This window comes from Peromyscus eremicus, chromosome 6 (genome assembly GCF_949786415.1).
Source record: "Peromyscus eremicus chromosome 6, PerEre_H2_v1, whole genome shotgun sequence".
Classification (NCBI taxonomy): domain Eukaryota; kingdom Metazoa; phylum Chordata; class Mammalia; order Rodentia; family Cricetidae; genus Peromyscus; species Peromyscus eremicus.
The window spans coordinates 14,066,285-14,085,328 of NC_081421.1; positions in this window are offsets into that span (position 1 = coordinate 14,066,285).

Sequence of the window (19,044 nt, forward strand, 5' to 3'; positions counted from 1 at the left end):
GGAGTCTGAGAATTCAGCTCTCCTTGTAAGTCAGCCAGTTACATGATGAGGGCTTGGCTTCAGTTGTGGGCAACTTCAAGCCTATGGCTTTCAGTACAGAAGGTTCTCCTTCAGGGCATACTTAGGAGCCTGTAGATTGTTTGTGCACATCTGGAGCTGGGAAATTGAATCTCTGAGCTCATTCTTCTCATTTATTGCTTTGTCCTTCGATGCCAGGAGCCACCAGCCAACATCATTATAGTCTTCCCTTCCCAGAAATGCTTCAAAGGATCATATATACAGCCACTAAGTCCCTCACCTCTCACAAGTGGTGAATTAGGAGTGGTAAGTGGATATGCATATACTGTGCATATCCCTTTAAATAGTTCATACCAACAATTGCCAGTGTTCTCTCTATGACCGGAAAGATTGTGGAGAAACCATAAAACCAATGAAAGAAACCAATCCTTACCATTCTTATTCTTTAGAGTCATTTATTGTAGCAAAATCTCTATCTGTGTTATTGAGGGTTTTCTAGTGGGAAGGAAATTAATATTACATGCAAATATACTATAATATGTGGTATAATATAATGCAATATACTATAATGATATAGCAACCTACATATAAGTTACATATAGATCTATATTATCTATTATATATTATAGGTATAGGTTTAAAATTTACAGTGAAGCCTTATTAGCTTGCTCCACCCAGCTACAAGCTGTGTACTCCTTCCGTGGATATGGACTAAGAGACAGAGAAACCAATAGCTGATCACTGCCACAGGATGGACACAGCAGGAAGAAAGACATCTATGATGCATCCTGTGTCTGAGGCTGTAGGCCCTGAATCTTCCTGGGAAGCAGAGGCAGATAAGGCAGGAGGATTATGGCCCGTGATCTCTGATGACCACAGCAGTTCAGGAAGAAGCTGCTTTTCCCTCTCTTGCAGATTTCCTGTTCTCTCTACCATGAGCTCTAGGCACATCTGATGCTGCCTCCTACAGTGGGAGTCCTTCCTACCTCAGCTGACCTGCATGGATGGTAATTACTTCCAGAAACAGCCTTACAGACCAACTCAGAAGCTGTTAACCTGCATTTAGAGAGAATCGGCCTGTAGTTCTCCTTGCTTCAAAAAGCTAGGAGACTAAATGAAGTAGGAAATTGAATTTATTTTCAGGTTGACAAAACTGGGGCAAAAAGTCTTCCAGTTTCTCTGCCTTTTCTGTGTCCATGTCAGAACTTTATGGATGAGAAAGAACAAAACCAAGAAGATGCATGGAAATCCAGAGCAGTCTTCAAATCTATTCATCAGCCGACTGCATCATTCACTAAGGCAATCCTAATAATCTACTTATCAGAAAAGCCCTGGTAGCTACCTCCTGAGTTGTGCCTTCCTTGTCCCTAAGATGCTTCTCAATCAATATCAAGCTGACAATGAAGATTCATCAGAAAGTCTCTTACCCAATTTTGGATATTTATTTAATTTGGTTGTCACAATGTTCAATCATACACACAAATTTTGCCACATTAATACATATCTTGGTGGTGTGGTCAAAGAAGAGTCACAGGAAATAGAGGAGTGAGAGTGATCTCTTGAGGAGACAAAAAAGAAAAGAAAGAAAAAAGGAAAGGGACATTTGCATTCACAGGGCATCCTCAACTCTAGGTGATTCCCCTGTAGGTTGCTCCAACTTTCTCTTCAATCTGTTTTCCTCTCAGGTGTTCCCTGCCTCCTGATAACTTAATAATCCTGATATCTTAGAAATAAGACCAAATCCCAGGAATGTTTAGCTCATTAGCAATATACATAATATGGGAAATCAAATTTGAGAACAATACACATATATGACATCATCATATATGACAAAAATGGGTAGAGATTAATCTAGATACCATTAGTTCCTGTCTTATCTAAGGCCCATAGCTGTAGGGAACAGAGGAAGTGCCAAGTGAGTAAAGTCCTGAGAGAAAATGTGCTACTCACATCTCACATGGGCCTAGTCTCAGCACCATGGGAAAGGCAAAGTCTGGTCCCAGTGAGGCTGAGAGGGATAGCAAATCGTTCCTCACGTCTCTGAGTACAAATGAGTGACCGGTGTGTATAAAAACTAACAATTGCAGCTTCTTTCTCCTCTCTGGTGTTTACAGCCTGAGACTGCTCACCTACAGAGACCTCCTACTGAGACTCGCCAGGCCCTCCCCCTCTGGTGTGGGGAATAAACACACTGAGGTTCCAGGTGGCTGTGGGAGTTGGCTCCATCAGAGTGTACACAGCTTACCTGACTAAGGCTTTTCTACATGCATCTGTATGTCTGGACTTTTATTCCCTCACCAGCCCAGTCAGGATTCCAGACCCAAGCCAAACGGGTCACAGCACGTAGAACTCTGAAGATGAGAGTACCATGGCTCTACCCCATTCACTCTTTTTGTGCCCTAACTAGAATACCAAGAACATCCTATGTTTATACATTTTTTTCTGGAAAATTGAAAAGTTTACCAAAAACATTCTAGGTATTATACATTAGACCGTCTCTAACCCCGCCCCCCCCGCCCCCAGTAGCTGCTCAATGCTCACATCTCTGTCTGACCTAACATCTTTTCAATCATTAGGTAAAATTCTATAATTATTTAGCAGCAGACCACTGGCTTCTACCAGTTGAAAAGCTAAGGACATCATCAGACAACTTCTGAGGTTAGAGCAAGGAGGAAACCCCCTTCCAGTCACCAACACACCTGGTGTTTCCATCAAGGCATTTGGAAAAAACCTTGATCTATGACTTCTTTTGTTCTATGACTGTGAAAAGTTCATGTGACACCCTCCACATTGGAAAATGGGAATTGAAGCCCCCAGATCCATGTTTCTGGGTCACCCTCCTTCACATATATGAATGAGCTATCTCTTATCCCCTTTGAGGCCGTAGCTGTGTTTTGTGTAACTAATATTTCTAACTTATAATTTTCACTTTTGTGGTTTAGTTTTTTTGTGCTCGGATTGTCATTGAAGCAGTAGCTGGAAAGCATACTGATATTATTTACTAATTCTGCAACTTTTTTCCCTATTTTCTAACTTTATATCATGGTGGTTGTGATTTAACATTCATATGTAGTTAATTTAAGGAAATGTTAGTTTTCCTTTAAATAATAAATGTTAAACATAAACACACACACATATACACATACAACTACTAGAACTAAATCTAACCATGCCCTAAAGAAATACCAACAAATGCATTTCTGTAGGTCTTAGCTATTTTATGGCACTTCTAAAGGTCCATGCTGTAATAGCTAAGCTGAAAAGATCACAGAACAAAAGTTAGCAACATGTGAGAATGGTACGGGTGACTCTTTGCCAAGGCAGTGTGTTCCCATGGCTGCTCTGTCTTTCTGTTTGACTCGTGTTCTGTCCCTGAGAGACGATAAAGAACACTGGGAGAGAATCGGGGCATCTTTCTAAAGAAATGTCATTGGGAAAAGCACACTTAATCACCTGTTGTTGGTAGCTACTTGGAATCACACAGCCGTGGGCAGCAGCCACCACCTGAAGGGACATGTAACTTTCCACAGAGCTAGCCTGGAAAACTGGTACAAAAGCTGTATACTGTCCCTGGTTTGTTTCTATATTAAAATCAATGCAAGTGGAATCTGAAACACTATGATCCAGTAATTTAGGCTGTTTTATTTTTTAAAAACAAATTGAATACCAACATATTTAGGAGAATAAATAGTTATTTAAGCTTTTACAAACCCTTCAGCTATGCTGATAGTCACAGAGATTCAATAACTAGTAGATATTCAATCTTCAGTAACTTTTGCAGAGTTCCTCATATACAAACTTGAAGTAAAAGCCAGTTTTCTTGGTAGAGAAGAGAGCTTCTAAAAAATAAAAATGAAAAAATAAACTGGCTGGGAGTGAACAGGCACCTCCATTCACAGCAGTCAGAGACACAGCTTGTCCCCAGGGAGACAAGATCTCATTTTTACAGGGGTGGCAGAAAGGACATTCACTGTGGGAGTCTGGGTTTGAGCTTATGTGTGATGTCACGAAAGCCACACATTCCTCAGTCATGCGCACTGTGCTGGGGAATTCAGTAGAAGCTGTAACTTTTGTACTTCGCTTTTCTCTCCCTTTACAGTGGTTTTAGGGGAATTATAATTTCTTCAACTTATTTTCCCCGAAGTAATACATGCATATTAAAAATTTAAAAAAGGTGTGAAATGTACATTTTGGTGCCACCATTTTGCGATCCCTGAGGGGCTATAGAAGAGGTGGATACTACTGTTTGATTAAACAGGATCTGGGGGACACTGGGCTGCAGAGCAAGGGTTTCCTTCTGAAAAGTACTCCATTAAAACCCCATTCTTTTCCCGGTCAAAATCCATGAAAACCTACATGCTTCTTTTAGAATTAACTCAATTCTGCCTCCAAAGTAAGGGATACATGGTAAAAGGGATGATATCACACTCTAACAATTACCATGGCAATGACCAGTGACCGGACCAGGGTCCATGGAAACAGACCTCCCAGGCTGGCTCCTGCTGACAGCTCCGTATAGTCTTTCAATATCTTTAAATGCCTCAAAATTGAAAGTTATCTCTTTTATCTTTTAATCAGAGACTGAATCAGAATGAGAAATTATTAAAGTAGCTGTAATTCTTTATTCTTATTCTATATAAACTGGGTACACTCTCAGAATAGGCTGAAGAGAAATCAGTTTGAAGGAGTCACATGTAACATAGAACCAATGTTTATCATGACACCTTGAAGATAGGAAATCACAAATAGGAGAGATCTAGAGCATACGTGAGGCTGTGTGGGCACCATGCTGTGCTGGGGGTCACAGGTGGAATAAATGGGATGGGTCCTGTCAGCAAGATGAACTGGTTTAGTCAGAGGTCAGTGGTGGTGCTACAGAGATAAGGCTAGAAGGAAATGAAAGGGAAAACGGGAGACAAGAGGTCACAGGGTATCTCTTTTAACTTCCTGAAAACTTTGGAATTCTTTGTGAGAAGCCAGAAGGCCTTGGCAGTGATGAAATTACGTGATCTCAAATGCATATCAGAAGCATGACTGTTCTTGATAAGGAGAAGGAAGACACCAACCATGTGTGAGCATATGGCCCTGTTCTCATGCAGCCTGTATTCACTCACACAGAACTGGGGATGCCTGAGATGGCTCAGCTTGGTTGGCATCGATGTGAGGAACACACACACACACACACACACACACACACACACACACACACACAGTCATGTGTACATACCAACTATGAATGTCACTTGAAGAAATGGTTGGCCTGTCTGTGGGAGCTATGAAGTTCTAAGCTCTGGTCTGGGCTAGGGAGAAGGCTCAGCTAGTAAGGGTTCCTGAGTTCCAGTCCTGTGACCTACATGGTAAAAGGAGAGAATAGACCCCCCTCGACACCCCAAGTTGTCCTCTGCCCTCCACAGGCATGCTGTAGCACATGCATCCACCCAACACACAATAAATAAAGAAATGTGTTTAAAAAATGTGAAGACATAACTGAAAATTACCACTTCACACAGATCAAGATATTCATGCCATTCTTGTGGAGTGCTTAGCATGTCAACCACTGTCAAACTGTATGTTTGTATTTCAGGTACCGTTTATCTAGTTTTTCCAAACTGGATGGTAAGAAATAATCACACACGCAGACGCCAAAAATACTCAAATCGCAAAGTCAGCCTGAATCTAGATTTTCCTTCAGCAAACTTAGCAGCTAGTGACCAGGTAGAGTTGGAAGGCAGAGCCTCCTCAAAGTATGCTTTAATGTCTGAGTGTCTGCACAGCTTCGAACGGAGTGGGCCACCTGGCAACTTCACAAAGCGGAAAAATACTTTCCTCCGTGCTGACAGGTTTGTTTTTCCTTCGCTGTTGCACAATTTCACTAATTATTAGCTGCTGGGAGTTTCTCGGCTTTCAGAAAAATGTCTGAATTTAGCTGATTGCTGTCTGTGCTCAGAACCATCCCCGAGGCGTTCATAATGCTGAACACATTTGTCGTGCTAGAGTGAAAAATTGAAGTCATTCATCGCCCTGTGTGTATCGTGTGGGTAATGTAAAAGTGAGGATGAAGTTGAAATGCGTACAAGCACAAGCTCATTCTGAGGAACAGACATGGATAGAAATCTGGAAGTCATGAAGTGGACAAGGCTGGTTCTTGCTCTACTATAGGATGTAAACTTTGAGACATACTGAAGAGCTCTGCATCACCCAGAATTATCTTACAGCTTTGTGGATAGGGCGAAGGCTTCCTGATACACTGTTTCTGATACATAGAGCCATGATCCCCAATCATGTTTACAGAGTCACTGAAGCCAAACAGATGTTTGCCCTGGGCTGGGGATTGCACTAAGTTGGCTGAGTACATGCCTTTAATGCAGGAAACCCTGTTTTTCCAGCACTATATAGATAGAATGTGGTAGCACAAGACTAGATTTGGAAGGTGGAGGCTAGAGGGTGATAAATTAAGGTCATCCTTAGCTACACAGAGAGTTGGAGGCCAGCCTAGGCTACAGAAATCCTTGAGTTAAACAAAATGAAAAAAAATTATATCTTTTGCAGATTGTTTTATGTATTTTCGTATCATTGAGCTTACATACAATGCATTGCGTCCTTTCTCCACTGATCGCATTTACAATGAAAAAATTGGGAGAAATTTAAAATATTACTATTTCTGGTGACCCGGGCCTCTGTGATTTCCTGAAGCTCTGGCCCTGGGTAGAGATATTTGCAGCTTTTCTACACTTCTCACTTTCAGGACTGTGACCATCAGAGACCATGAAAAGATGACTAATTCCAGGCTCTTCTAGGGTTCAGCTGTTGGGTTTTTTTTAAATCTTCATTTTCTCCAAATGATCTTTCCTCATTGGATTAAGTCAAGCATCCAATTTATGACTTGTGAAAATTTCAACTTTTGTGTCTGATGTGGTAATCTTTAAAACTTCCTTCTAAATTCTGTAATTTTTAAGACTGTCCTCATATATATTCATGTTATAAGGCGTTATTGTATGAGGATCATTTCACACTGGCACATGCCTCTGGCATACTCCCTCATATCCCCCATCTAACGTTAGTCCCCCCCATTACCTCTCACTAGTCCACTTTTCTCACTCCATAGCTTCACTTGACTTTCATGTCATACACACATACAAGATCTAACAGATCTGCATAAAGTCTAGGAAGTACAGATTATTGAAAGCATGTGCCCAGCTTAATTGGGCTAAATTTGCTTAACGTGGGGTTCTCCAGTTGCTTCCATTTTCTTGCAAATGATGTAATTGTTCTTTATGAGTTTAAAAACTGCACTTTTATCCAGAGCTAGTAAAGGCATGATCTTGGAAGAGAATCTATAACCGCCACTTCACTAAACCAGCAGAATCCCTGCTCTAGATATTTGTCCTTATCCCCTCAAAGGAATGTAGTCCTCCTCCTCATCAAAGAAACTTCTCTTTGCGAAAGACTGAGACCATTTCAGAAAACCACAGCCAATCACAATGCAAACTTGTGGAACCCAATCCCAATGGCTACATCTACCAATCACTCCCACACCTAAGGCTCAGGGCCACTGCAGAAGAGGGAGCAGAAAGATTACAAGAGCCAGAGAATCAGAGAGTTTCCTGTGAGGCTATTTCCATTAGTAATGTCAGAAACTACACCCATATTGTCTCACAACAGAATTTCATAAACATCAGCTGAACAAGGACAACTCCAGCAGACATGCCAAAGTGATTGGAGGTACAGCATGAGGCCTCAGTCCAACACAAAGAACTCCAAGCAACTAAGGAATGCTGAGAGTGGGAGAAACAGTCTTTCACAGGGGAAAACACACCAATTGGTTATCCAGTACCAAACGGTAAGCCCTGAAAACACACATACAAGTAACAATATGCAGACTGAGCAGGTTATGTTTATGAATAAATACATACATACACATATATATGATATATATATATATATGCATAAATGCATGTAATGACAAGTAGTGAAAAAGAGGCCATGAATTTGGAAGATAGTAAGGAAGGGCACATGGGAGGCTTCAGAGGGAAGAAAGGTAAAGGGGAAATGATATAATTATATTATAATCTCAAAAAATAAAAGAAATAAATTATAACTGTAAAAACAGAGATATTCAGTCAGAACAGGTGCAGTCCACACAAGTCTGAAGAACAGCCCTTCCCCCAACTCTGGCAAACTTCAGCTGTTCAGATGCACACCACACCTGTCAGAAGGGCAGAGACCCTCCTCCTGCATCAAAGGCCAAGCTAACTGCCAGAAGGCCAGCTCCCAACTTGGACAGAAACTCCTTAGTAGAACAGAGGTCATTCCAGTCACCAGAAACCCAGGCCACAAAGACTAGAAAACCAAAGAGAAAACAGAAATCAAAGAACAAAATACCCATACAACAAAGACAAACTCAGAAATCAGGACCTAGAATTACTCATCCCAAACACCGATGTTTAAACACCAGCATAACAATACAATTAACAACAGCCAGGGCAATATGGCACCACCTGAGCCTAGCTATCTTTACAACAGCAAGTCCTGAATATTCCAACACAGCTAGAGTACAAGAAAAAGACCTGAAAAAACAACTTCCTGAAGATGATAGACATCCTTAAATAGGAAACAAACAAACAAACAGACAAACAAAATAACAAAAACAAAAAACCTCCCTTAAAGAAATGAGGGAAACAACAACCAAAAATTGAAGGAAATCAATAAATCCCTTAAAAATGCAAGGAAAGCCAAGAAAAACAAAAACAGAAACAGAAAAAAACAAAACAACAACAAAAGTGAAAGAAACTATTCAAACTCTGAAAATTGAAGTAGAAGCAATAAAGAAAACACAAAATGATGTTTTATAAAAAATGGAAAACCAGAGTAAGTGAACAGGATCTACAGATGTAAGCATCACCAACAGAACACAAGAGGTGCAGGAGAGAATTGTAGGTGGAGTTTTCCTGTGCCAACAACCACTCCCAAATAACCACGCATAAACTTAATATTGTAAATATTCGGCCAATGGCTCAGACTTATTACTAGTTAACTGGTACATTTTAAATTAACCCATATTTTTTATCTACCCTCTGCCATATGGCTCATGGCGACTTCATTTTCTACACATCCTGCTTCCTCTGCATCTTCTGTCATCTCCTCCCACTTCTTCATCTCAGCATCCTTAGTTTGGTTGTTCCGCCTATACTTCTTGCCTGGCTACCAGCCAGTCAGCTTTTTTTTTTCTTCCTTTTTTTAATTAAGAGATTTTCTATTTATTTTACATACCAACTACAGATTCCTCTGTCCTCCCTCCTCCCACCAGTCAGCTTTTTATTAAACCAATTTGAGTGATAAATCTTTACAGTGTACAAAAGTATTATTCCACAGCAGAGAATCTCAGGTATTGAAGATATGACAGAAGAAATAGATTTATCAGTCAAAGAAAGTGTTGAATCTAAAAAACACCTAATATAAAACATCCAGGAAATCCAGGACACCATGAAAAGGCGAAGCCTAAAAATAATAGGAATAGAGAAAAGGAGAAGAATCCCAGCTCAAAAATCCAGAAAATATATTTAACAAAATCATAGAAGAAAATTTTCCTAGTCTAAAGAAGAACATGCCTTTAAAGGTACAAGAAGCTTACAGAACACCAAATAGATTGCATCTAAAAAGAAAAACACCCAAGTCACATAATAATCAAAACATACAGAACAAATAATAAACATTAAAAGCTGCAAAAGAAAAAGGTCAAGTTACATATAAAGGCAGATTTATCAGAATTACACCTAACTTCTTAATGGAGACTCTAAAACCTAGAAGAGCCTGGTCAGACATCTTGCAGACTCTAAGAGACCGTGGATGCCAGCCCAGACTACTGTATACCCAGCAAAACTGTCAATCACCATAGATGGAGAAAACAATATTTATCCACAAGTCCAACCTTATAAAAGGTACTAAAACTCCAACTTAATGAAATGAATTACACCCACAAAAACAAAGGCAACAGATAATCTCACACCAGCAAAATCCAAAGAAGGGAAACACACACACACACACACACACACACACACACACACACACAAACTACCACTACCACCACCACCAACAACAATAACAAAATAACAGGAATGGAATCAACAGTCACTGCTCATTAATGTCTCTCAATATCAACGGATTAAATTCGCCAATAAAAAGACACAGACTAACTGAATGGATCAGGAACCTAACAGGATCCATTCTTCTGCTGCATACAAGAATCATACCTTAACATCAAAGATGGACATTACTTCAGAGTAAAGGGTTAGAAAAATATTTTCCAACCAAATGGACCTCAGAAGCAAGAGAGTTTAGCTATCCTGATATCTAACTAAACAAACTTTAAACCAAAATTAATCAAAAGAGATAGAGAAGAATATTTTATGCTCATTTTCCACCAGGATGATGTCTCAATTCTGAACATCTATGTCCCAAATGTGAGGGCATGCACATTTGTAAAAGAAACATTACCAAAGCTTAAATCACCATTAAACCCCACACATGAGTAGTGGGAGACTACAACACCCTACTCTCACCAATGGACAGGTCATGCAGCCAGAAACTAAACAGAGAAATAATGAAATTAACAGATGTCATGATCCAAATGGACCTAACAGATATCTCCAGAACACAAAACACAAAAGAACATACCTTTTACTCAGCACTTAATGGAACCTTCTCTAAAATTGACCATATATTCAGTCAAAAAGCAAGTCTCAATAGATACAAGAAAATTGGGATAACCCCCTGTATCTTATAATGGATTAAAGCTGGATTTCAACAACAGAAACAACAGAAAGCCTACAAAGTCATGGAAACTGAACAACTCTCTACTGAACTACCACTGGGTCAAGGAGAAATAAAGAAATTAAAGACTTCCTAGAATTCATTGAAAATGAATGCACAACATGCCCAAACTTATGGAACACAAAGAAGGTGGTGCTAAGAGAAAAGTTCATAGCATGAAGTGTCTACATAAAGAAATTAGAGAGATCTCATACTAACAACTAAACATCACACCTGAAAGCTCTAGAACAAAAAGAAACAAACACATACAAGAGGGGTAGAGCACAGGAAATAATCAAACTGAGGGTTAAAATCAATAAAATAGAAACAAAGAGAACAACAGAAACAAAGAGTTGTTTTTTTGAGAAAATCAACAACAACAAAAGACAAACCCTTACCCAACCAATTAAAAGGCAGAGAGAATATCCAAATTAACAAAATCAGAAATGAAAAGGGAGACATAACAACAGACACTGAGGAAATCCAAAGAATCTTTAGGTAATACTTCAAAAACCTGTACTCCACAAAATTGGTAAATCTAAAAGAAATGGACAATTTTCTTGATAGGTACTACTTACCAAAGCTAAATTAAGACCAGATAAACAATTTAAATAAACTTATAACCTCCAAGGAAATAGAAGCAGTCGTTGAAATCTCCCAACCAAAAAAAAAAAAAAAAAAAAAAAGAAAAAAAAAAAAGAAAAAAAGCCCAAGGCCGGATGGTTTTAGTGCAGAATTCTACCAGACTTTCAAAGAAGAGTTAACACCAATACTCCCCAAATTATTCCATAAAATAGGAATAAAAGTCACATTGCCAAATTCATTTTATGAGGCTATAGTCATCCTAATACCCAAACCACTTAACAAAGAAACAAACCAATTTCACTCATGAACATAGATGAAAAAGTACTCAGTAAAATACATGCAAATGGAATCCAAAAACATAAAAAAGATCATTCATCACAGTTAAGCAGGCTTCATCCCAGAGATGCAAGGATGGTTCAGCATATGAAAGTCTGTCAATATAATCTACCACATAAACAAACTGAAAGAAAAAAACTACGCGATCATCTTATTAGATGCTGAATAAAAGTTTTGACAAAATACAACACCCCTTCATGATAAAAAGTCTTGGAGAGATCAGAGATATAGGGACAAATCTAAACATAGTAAAGGTAATACACAGCAAACCAATAGCCAATATCAAATTAAGTGGAGAGAAACTTAAAGCAATTCCACTAAAATCAGGGACAAGACAAGGCAGTCCACTCTCTCCATAAAAAAGAAAAACAAAAACAGATATCATAAATTTTTACTAGTTTAGAACTCCCATAACTGGCATCTACTATTAATTTAGGCATCAAATGCAGTTCTAGTTTCTTAGTAATTAAAGTGAATATTACAGGATTTTAAATAGAAAATGAGTAAATAAGCTATAACAAAAGTTTTAAAAACTGTGTTGTGTATATATATGTTTTCTTCTTGCTGAGGTATTTTTAGTGGTGAATAGCCATAAACACAGTCGTCATAGATGAGTATGTTAACAAATTAGGTGAGTAATAAGCTTTAAATGGTGATGCACATATCCAACAATGGGGCCCGTGCAGAGTGCTCAAGCAGGTGAGTGGAGAAAGTCTCCAGAATGCAAAGCAGGCCGCTCTGTGAGTCAGCAGATGCTCAGTGGTGATGATGGCCTGTGAGTATAGCTCTAACCTTGACGGATTAAAACTTGAGTGAAAGTGATTTCTAATGCCATCTTCAACAAAATTTGCATACACAAAAAAAATCACACAAAAATCAAGACCAATTGAACCAATTTATCCTTTAGAGCTCAGATTGTTCGATCAAAGTAGTTTTATTTCCCTGATGTGGCAAGTTGGGGATTTCTCCTCAGCCCCAACACCGATATCTATTCAGGGTCCTTATTCACATGAGCTCACTGTCATGTTGGACTTTGCACTTTTAAGAGATTAGCTTCCTCTGTTTTCACTGGACCTTATATGGGTACTGTTTATTATAAATATCTTCAAAAATAAACAATGATTAGCTATAAAATTTTAGAATTAATAAATCTACAAAATAGCAGTTTAGGCTTAGAAAATAAAAATTATATTCATAAGCTCTGTAAAATGAACTCAATGGCATTATTGAAAAGCTACTTAGAATACCCCAGTAGCCCATACCCTAGTACCTCAGTACCCCAGCACCCCAGTACTCCAGTAACCTAGTAACCCAGTAACCCAGTAACACAATGTATAGGGATAGGTCTAGTTTTAGAATGAGAGGGAAAAAATTCAGAAAAATTTAAGTAACTGACTCAGGAAAAAAAACAAATTTGATCTGGTACGCTGTCTCCCTGAGCCCTAGACTTTCCATCTGTAAGACACGAATGAGCCTCATAAAAGGTTATCTAATACAAAGTGATCAGTGCTGAGACCATATACACACAAACAATAAAAATGGACTTGTTTTGTGATATTTCTACATTTGTGCATTTATGGATGTAAAAATAAAGATCCCACCACAAGCTCTGAAGGAGAAGATGCTCTTCGCTCTGGTGAGATGATGGAAACTCTCAGGAGATTGTTCAGCTTGCACCCAGTGAATGCCAGGCTGGGCTCATGTTAATGTCACATGAACAATGTCAACACTTTCCCCTCTTAAAGCTGTTTACATTCTTCAAAGAACACTTTGCTGGCTCCAGTGTCTAAAGTGTAGGATATCAAAGACTTCTGCAAGTGTCATAATTAGAAAGAAATAAAAAGAGGAGAGTGTGTGTGGATTTAAACTTAGCTGTTTCCTGCTCTTGACAGCATCCTTTCTTCCTTCCTATGCCACTCCAGCCACTCTGTTTGGTTTTGCAATGTATTTTGTTTCATGGTTCTGATCCCTCTGTGGACAGAGAGCAGTGAAGGACTTCACCAGCAGCTTAGGATGCACCAGCCTTGGCCCTGGCATTAGGAAGGTCAAATGTCATTTGCATACGAGAGGCGTTAAGGATATTAAATATGAAACCATCACAAAGTCTGTGTAGATGGGCACAAGGCTAAAGTAAACATTCACCTCGTTTCATGCCAGTTTGTCAAATTGATCAGTATGTTCCCTATAGGGAACTTAAAGCACTGGAAACTTTTACTTGAAGTGTCATGTTCAGAATGCCCCGCCTACTGGTAGAGAACCACAACATTCACTCTCTCCTGAGTGTGAGTGGAGGCTAATAAAGATGTGTCAAAAATGCTGGGCGGTGGTGGCGCACGCCTTTAATCCCTGCACTCAGGAGGCAGAGCCAGGAAAGGAGCAAAGCTACACAGAGAAACCTTGTCTCAAGAAAAAAAAAAAAAAACACGGAAGAAGATGTGTCAAAAACATGTTTTCAATCTCAGTCTCAGCCAGCTATTACCTTTTACTTCTTTGCAAAATTCTCAATCGTTCAGTGACATGAAGCTAGTCTTCTCTAAGAGGATTGCGATTGACTGAGCAATAAATACCGCTCAACAGAAGATGTCTAATTTGCATTGGCTTGTCTGTCTTCTTACCTATTGGAGGTGAAAAAAAAAAATACTAACAAGTAATTGTAGATTTTCTTACAGAAACAAGAATCATCAGTTTTTAATATAATGAGTTTAGCCCCATAAAACCCACTTATGTTAACATGCACTATACTTATTGTTAAAAGCATCAAAGCATTTAAGATTCTTCCCTTTCTGCCGAGTGAGGGAAGAAATAACACAATGTGTTTTTCACTAGCTCTCACTGTCCCCATACAATTAATCTAGTACAGATGTAATTAGTAATGTAAAATATATTTTTGCCTCATTAGAGTAGTTCTGAAGTAGGCAAGATTCTTTTGTGTCCAGAGAGAAGTGTAATTTCTGAACCTTTGCATGGCACTTTTGTTGTCAAAGAGATTTATAATTGCTGACTGCAATCTCCCCGTGCCATTAGCTCTGACCCTGGAGCCCCAGGCAGAAACAAAGAAAGCCAAGATACGTCTGAAAATTCGCAGCCACTTCACCGTTTTCTTTCCTCCTGTCTGAACAACAGAACTCAGCATGGTTTATTATTGTCATATTAGAGAGAATTTTAAACATGGAGTTAGTAATAATGCTATAGAGATTAGCAATATGGATAGTCTAACTTTGAAAATTTAAAATAGAATCATAGACATCACAGTGGGAAAATACACACCTTTTAATTTTATGCATAAAAACAACCCATAAAAAATATGATTAGAGATCAGCAAATTTCATGTTTTGACCAGATGGATGGATGGATACCATCTCCAGTCATTAGTAATTTGTGTCATCTTCTTGGGTCATTAAGGAATTTCAAAGAACGTTGAATTCAGCAAAAGAGCACAGGTCACCCAAGGAGAGGTCATCTAGGTAGAGTCATTTTAAGCAAGCTTCTGAATGCTGAGCCTGGGTTAGCCTATTTGAACCCTGATGAGCAGTAAAGAGAGAAAATGTGGATGGCCAAGAGCATTAATAGCTTTGGAAAACAGTACAGAGAGTGTCCTGAATAGGACAGATTAGCATAGCGAAGTTGAAGGCGTCCAAATGAGAAAGGCATTCTACTTGACTTACAGTGTTGTTTCAGGCTGATTTCCTCCAGTCACTTGAAGAAATTATCCTAAATGGTGTATTAACCAATTGAATTTATTTCCTCATACTTCTGGACTACAAAAGCTGATATCAGCATGCTAGCCAGGTGACACTCCTCAGGCGGCCCTCAGATTAGTCTTCTCCCATCTTCTTGCTCTCTGATGACTCTGTTGAGGATTCCAATGTCTGTGACCTCAAAATATTCATCCCTGTCTCCATCTTCTCAGTGCTGGGGATTGAAACCAGGGCCTTGAACATGCTAAGCCACCACTGTACCACTCACCTCCACACTCAGCCCACCGATCCATCTCCTCATGCCCTCTGCTCTGTGTCATTTTCTGCTTCTGTTGAGGGCAATCTCTTTGAATTTATGACTCAAATAATACTAATATGAGTTCATCTCAGTCCTGCAAAGACTCTGTTTCAAGTAAAGTCACCTCTGAAGTTTGTGATGGGTATGACCTGGGGCAGATGGTAGACATCATTCAATGTACTATAGAAAATTTAAAAAATACAGTTATGGAAAGATGACAAAAATATAAGACATAAAATGATCATAAATACAAATCTCAGTGACATCAAAGTACAGAATTGCCACCTTTTATGAGGTCCTGAAAGATGTGTGCTGTCAACTCCTGTGAAAATATAAAAGTAGCAACAAAAGCTGATGTGTGTGAATGTGAATTTTACAGAAGAGTAGAGAATACTTACAGCAGAATACCAATACACATATTTTAATTAAGTAGAAGAGTTAGTTGTAATAAAAATGCTGAGTATCTACTGTACACAGGAGGACACGGATCAGAATTGGGGCAACCTGGTCCACAAGGAAAGATGAGAGAAGACGACTCAGCAACTATCAGCCACAGAGGAAGTAAGAGAAGGAAAACAGGCTGGGAGAAACTTCTAAAGACATTAAACCAGGAAATGGCACCAGTTGATATTTACAAGGTTTAGGCCAGAATGAACAATAACAGTGTAAGGAAGGGAAGAATTTGAGAGGTTAGGAGGTGTGACCAGGGGCCAGGAGTGCTCCCTGCCAGAGATGTAGATGGACAAACTTGTGTTTCTCCATAATGTCAGAATTTACTGAATGACAATAAATTCACAAGCTGTGTGGGTATTGTAGGGTGCACGTCACCAAGTGGTCCTGATTTCCCTTGACAGCTGGCTGTTGGCAAATACAGGTTCTTTTATTCCAATATTAATTACCCCTATGCACTTCACACAGTGAGGTAACCTCTCTATTTATATACACATACTTACAGAATTGCTTACAGAGAGGCTGCAAGGGCATGAAAGAGGCAGCAGGAGAAATGAATCAGCTCTGAGATGCTTTGCTGGAGACAGAGGTAGAGTTCATACAGACGCAGAGAGTAATGCAATGATTAGCTACATTATTCTCAAAAACACTTGGAGAGCTGCTAGAGGCTTTTCTTGAAGCAAGGCTGCATGGAAGACATGTTGAGTTGCAGAGGCATAGAATGTAAAGATAAGGCATAGCCTAGGTGTAATGCAGAAACGGGATTATTTACTGATCTATGTCTCCTGGGCCACACTAGACAGGAGCAGAGTCTTTGTGGTGGTTTGAATAGACATGACTCTCATAGTCTCATAGGGAGTGGCGTGTGGCCTTGTTGGAGTAGTCATGGCCTCATTGAAGGAAGTATGTCCCCGGGGATGATCTTTGAGATTCTAGAAGCTCAAGCTAGGTCCAGCAGCTTACACTTTCTTCCTGCTTTTTGCCGAGATATCGAACTCTCAGTTGTAGATCTCTATGTTAGAACTCTTCAGCACCATGTCTGCCTATAAGCTGCCATGCTTCCTGCCATAACGATAATAGAATAAGCCTCTGAATACAAGCTAGCCCAAATTAAATGCTTTCTAAGAGTTGCCTTGGTTGGTTGTGGCATCTCTTCATAGCAATAGAACTTTGAATAAGATAATCCTCCTACAGTATCAATGAAGCCAAATGCTGCTTTGAAACAGAGTCACTCAAGATAAGGCTCAGTCTGAAGCCCATGATTAGACTTCAGAGGGTGGGGCTGCTAAAGCCTCCATTTTATAAATGAGGAAGAAGGTTTAGAATAAATGTCAGACTCCACTAAGCTCTGATGTACTAAAGGTGAGATGTGGCTTTCTGTCCCAGTAGCCACAAGGAGATGAAACCTCCAAAGTCACTGAGCACAAAGACTGGTCTCCAGCCACACTTTGTAGTCATACAAAGGACACATGAAAATCCAAGAGCTTATCAGGGAAACTGGTTCATTCTAGTCCAGCGCAAACTAGGAAAAGAAAACTTTTTAATTTCCCCTCATCCTTTCCTCCACCATGTTACAATTTATAGATGAGATAAAACAAAAGTCTGGGGCAAAAGCCTGGGATTTGGTGGGTTTAGCTATAAGATAAATTGCCATAACCCCAAGGTGTCCCCTCTGATGGAGGCCCTGCCTAGGCTAAAGCCTTTTCAATTTCAACATAAGAGTTGGGGGGGGGGCTGTTTCCTGGGTGTTTTCCCTCTCCTCTTGAATATTATAGTTCTGAGTGACTTCAGGGGACTCCACCCTCTAATGGTGGCTGATTTACATTGTTTGAAAAAGTCGGAGAGTGCTTCTGGCTCAGAGGGCTGTTCCCCAGGAACAGCAAGCGAGAGGGAGACTTGGTCCTGGATGGCTATGTTCTAAAATCCATGTATAGCTCACACTTTACTAGGAGACTGTGAGGTGCTTGATCAATCTTCTTTGCTTGAGAAAAGAGAAATATAATTAATACATATTTATTCTGACTATTCTAAGGTGTAACCTAATACGGTGAGGGTGAGCTGTGGGTAATTCCATTCAGCAGTTTATTTATGGCTCTTGAGTGTCCACATTATTAACCGTGTAAATTTTGGTGACTCTATATAGTTACTAACATTATTCCCATCTAGTCTGAATAATGCCCCAATATGGATAATAAAGTGTACTGTATGAAACAATTTATAGAAGCCTTAATCATCATCTAAATATTAAATTTTATTTGAATTCTAGAAGCAAGGCTCTGGTGGCTATGGGTCATCTGTATACTTTAGACCTTGTACCTGTTTTGAGAATATTCTGCCTATTCCCCTTAAGTGAGTCGTACAAAATGGGAGACTTGGATAGGTCCATCAAGTCTCTCCCTGTAGGCAGAGGGCTGGCATCTTGGGTTCAATGTTGGCATATTTTTGCTCCCTTTCCCATTCTTGGTTTAATTAGATTTCAAACCAGGAAAACATCTTGGTGTGCCTTACCTTTAAATGGTTTAATACACTCGTGGGTTTCTTAGTAATTCACACCCTACCTTCACCACAGACTTGTAAATCCCGAAACTGTATGAGATTGTCCCTCCATCCCTTCCTGTGAGGTTAGTGGCTCCTGTGGGGAAAGGGACACTCTTAAATTCTAAGATTTATGAATGTACTGCATTTTTCTAAGGTGTAAATTGCAAAGGAACTCCAGAGAACAATTAAACATTTAAATGTAGTGAGCATCATGCCCCTCTTTCCCCTGGAGAAACTGTGAAAGGGAAGAGAAAGGGAGAGGGATGCCTGGGTCCCCAGATTCTTCACCACTTACAAAATCAGCTTTGGAGA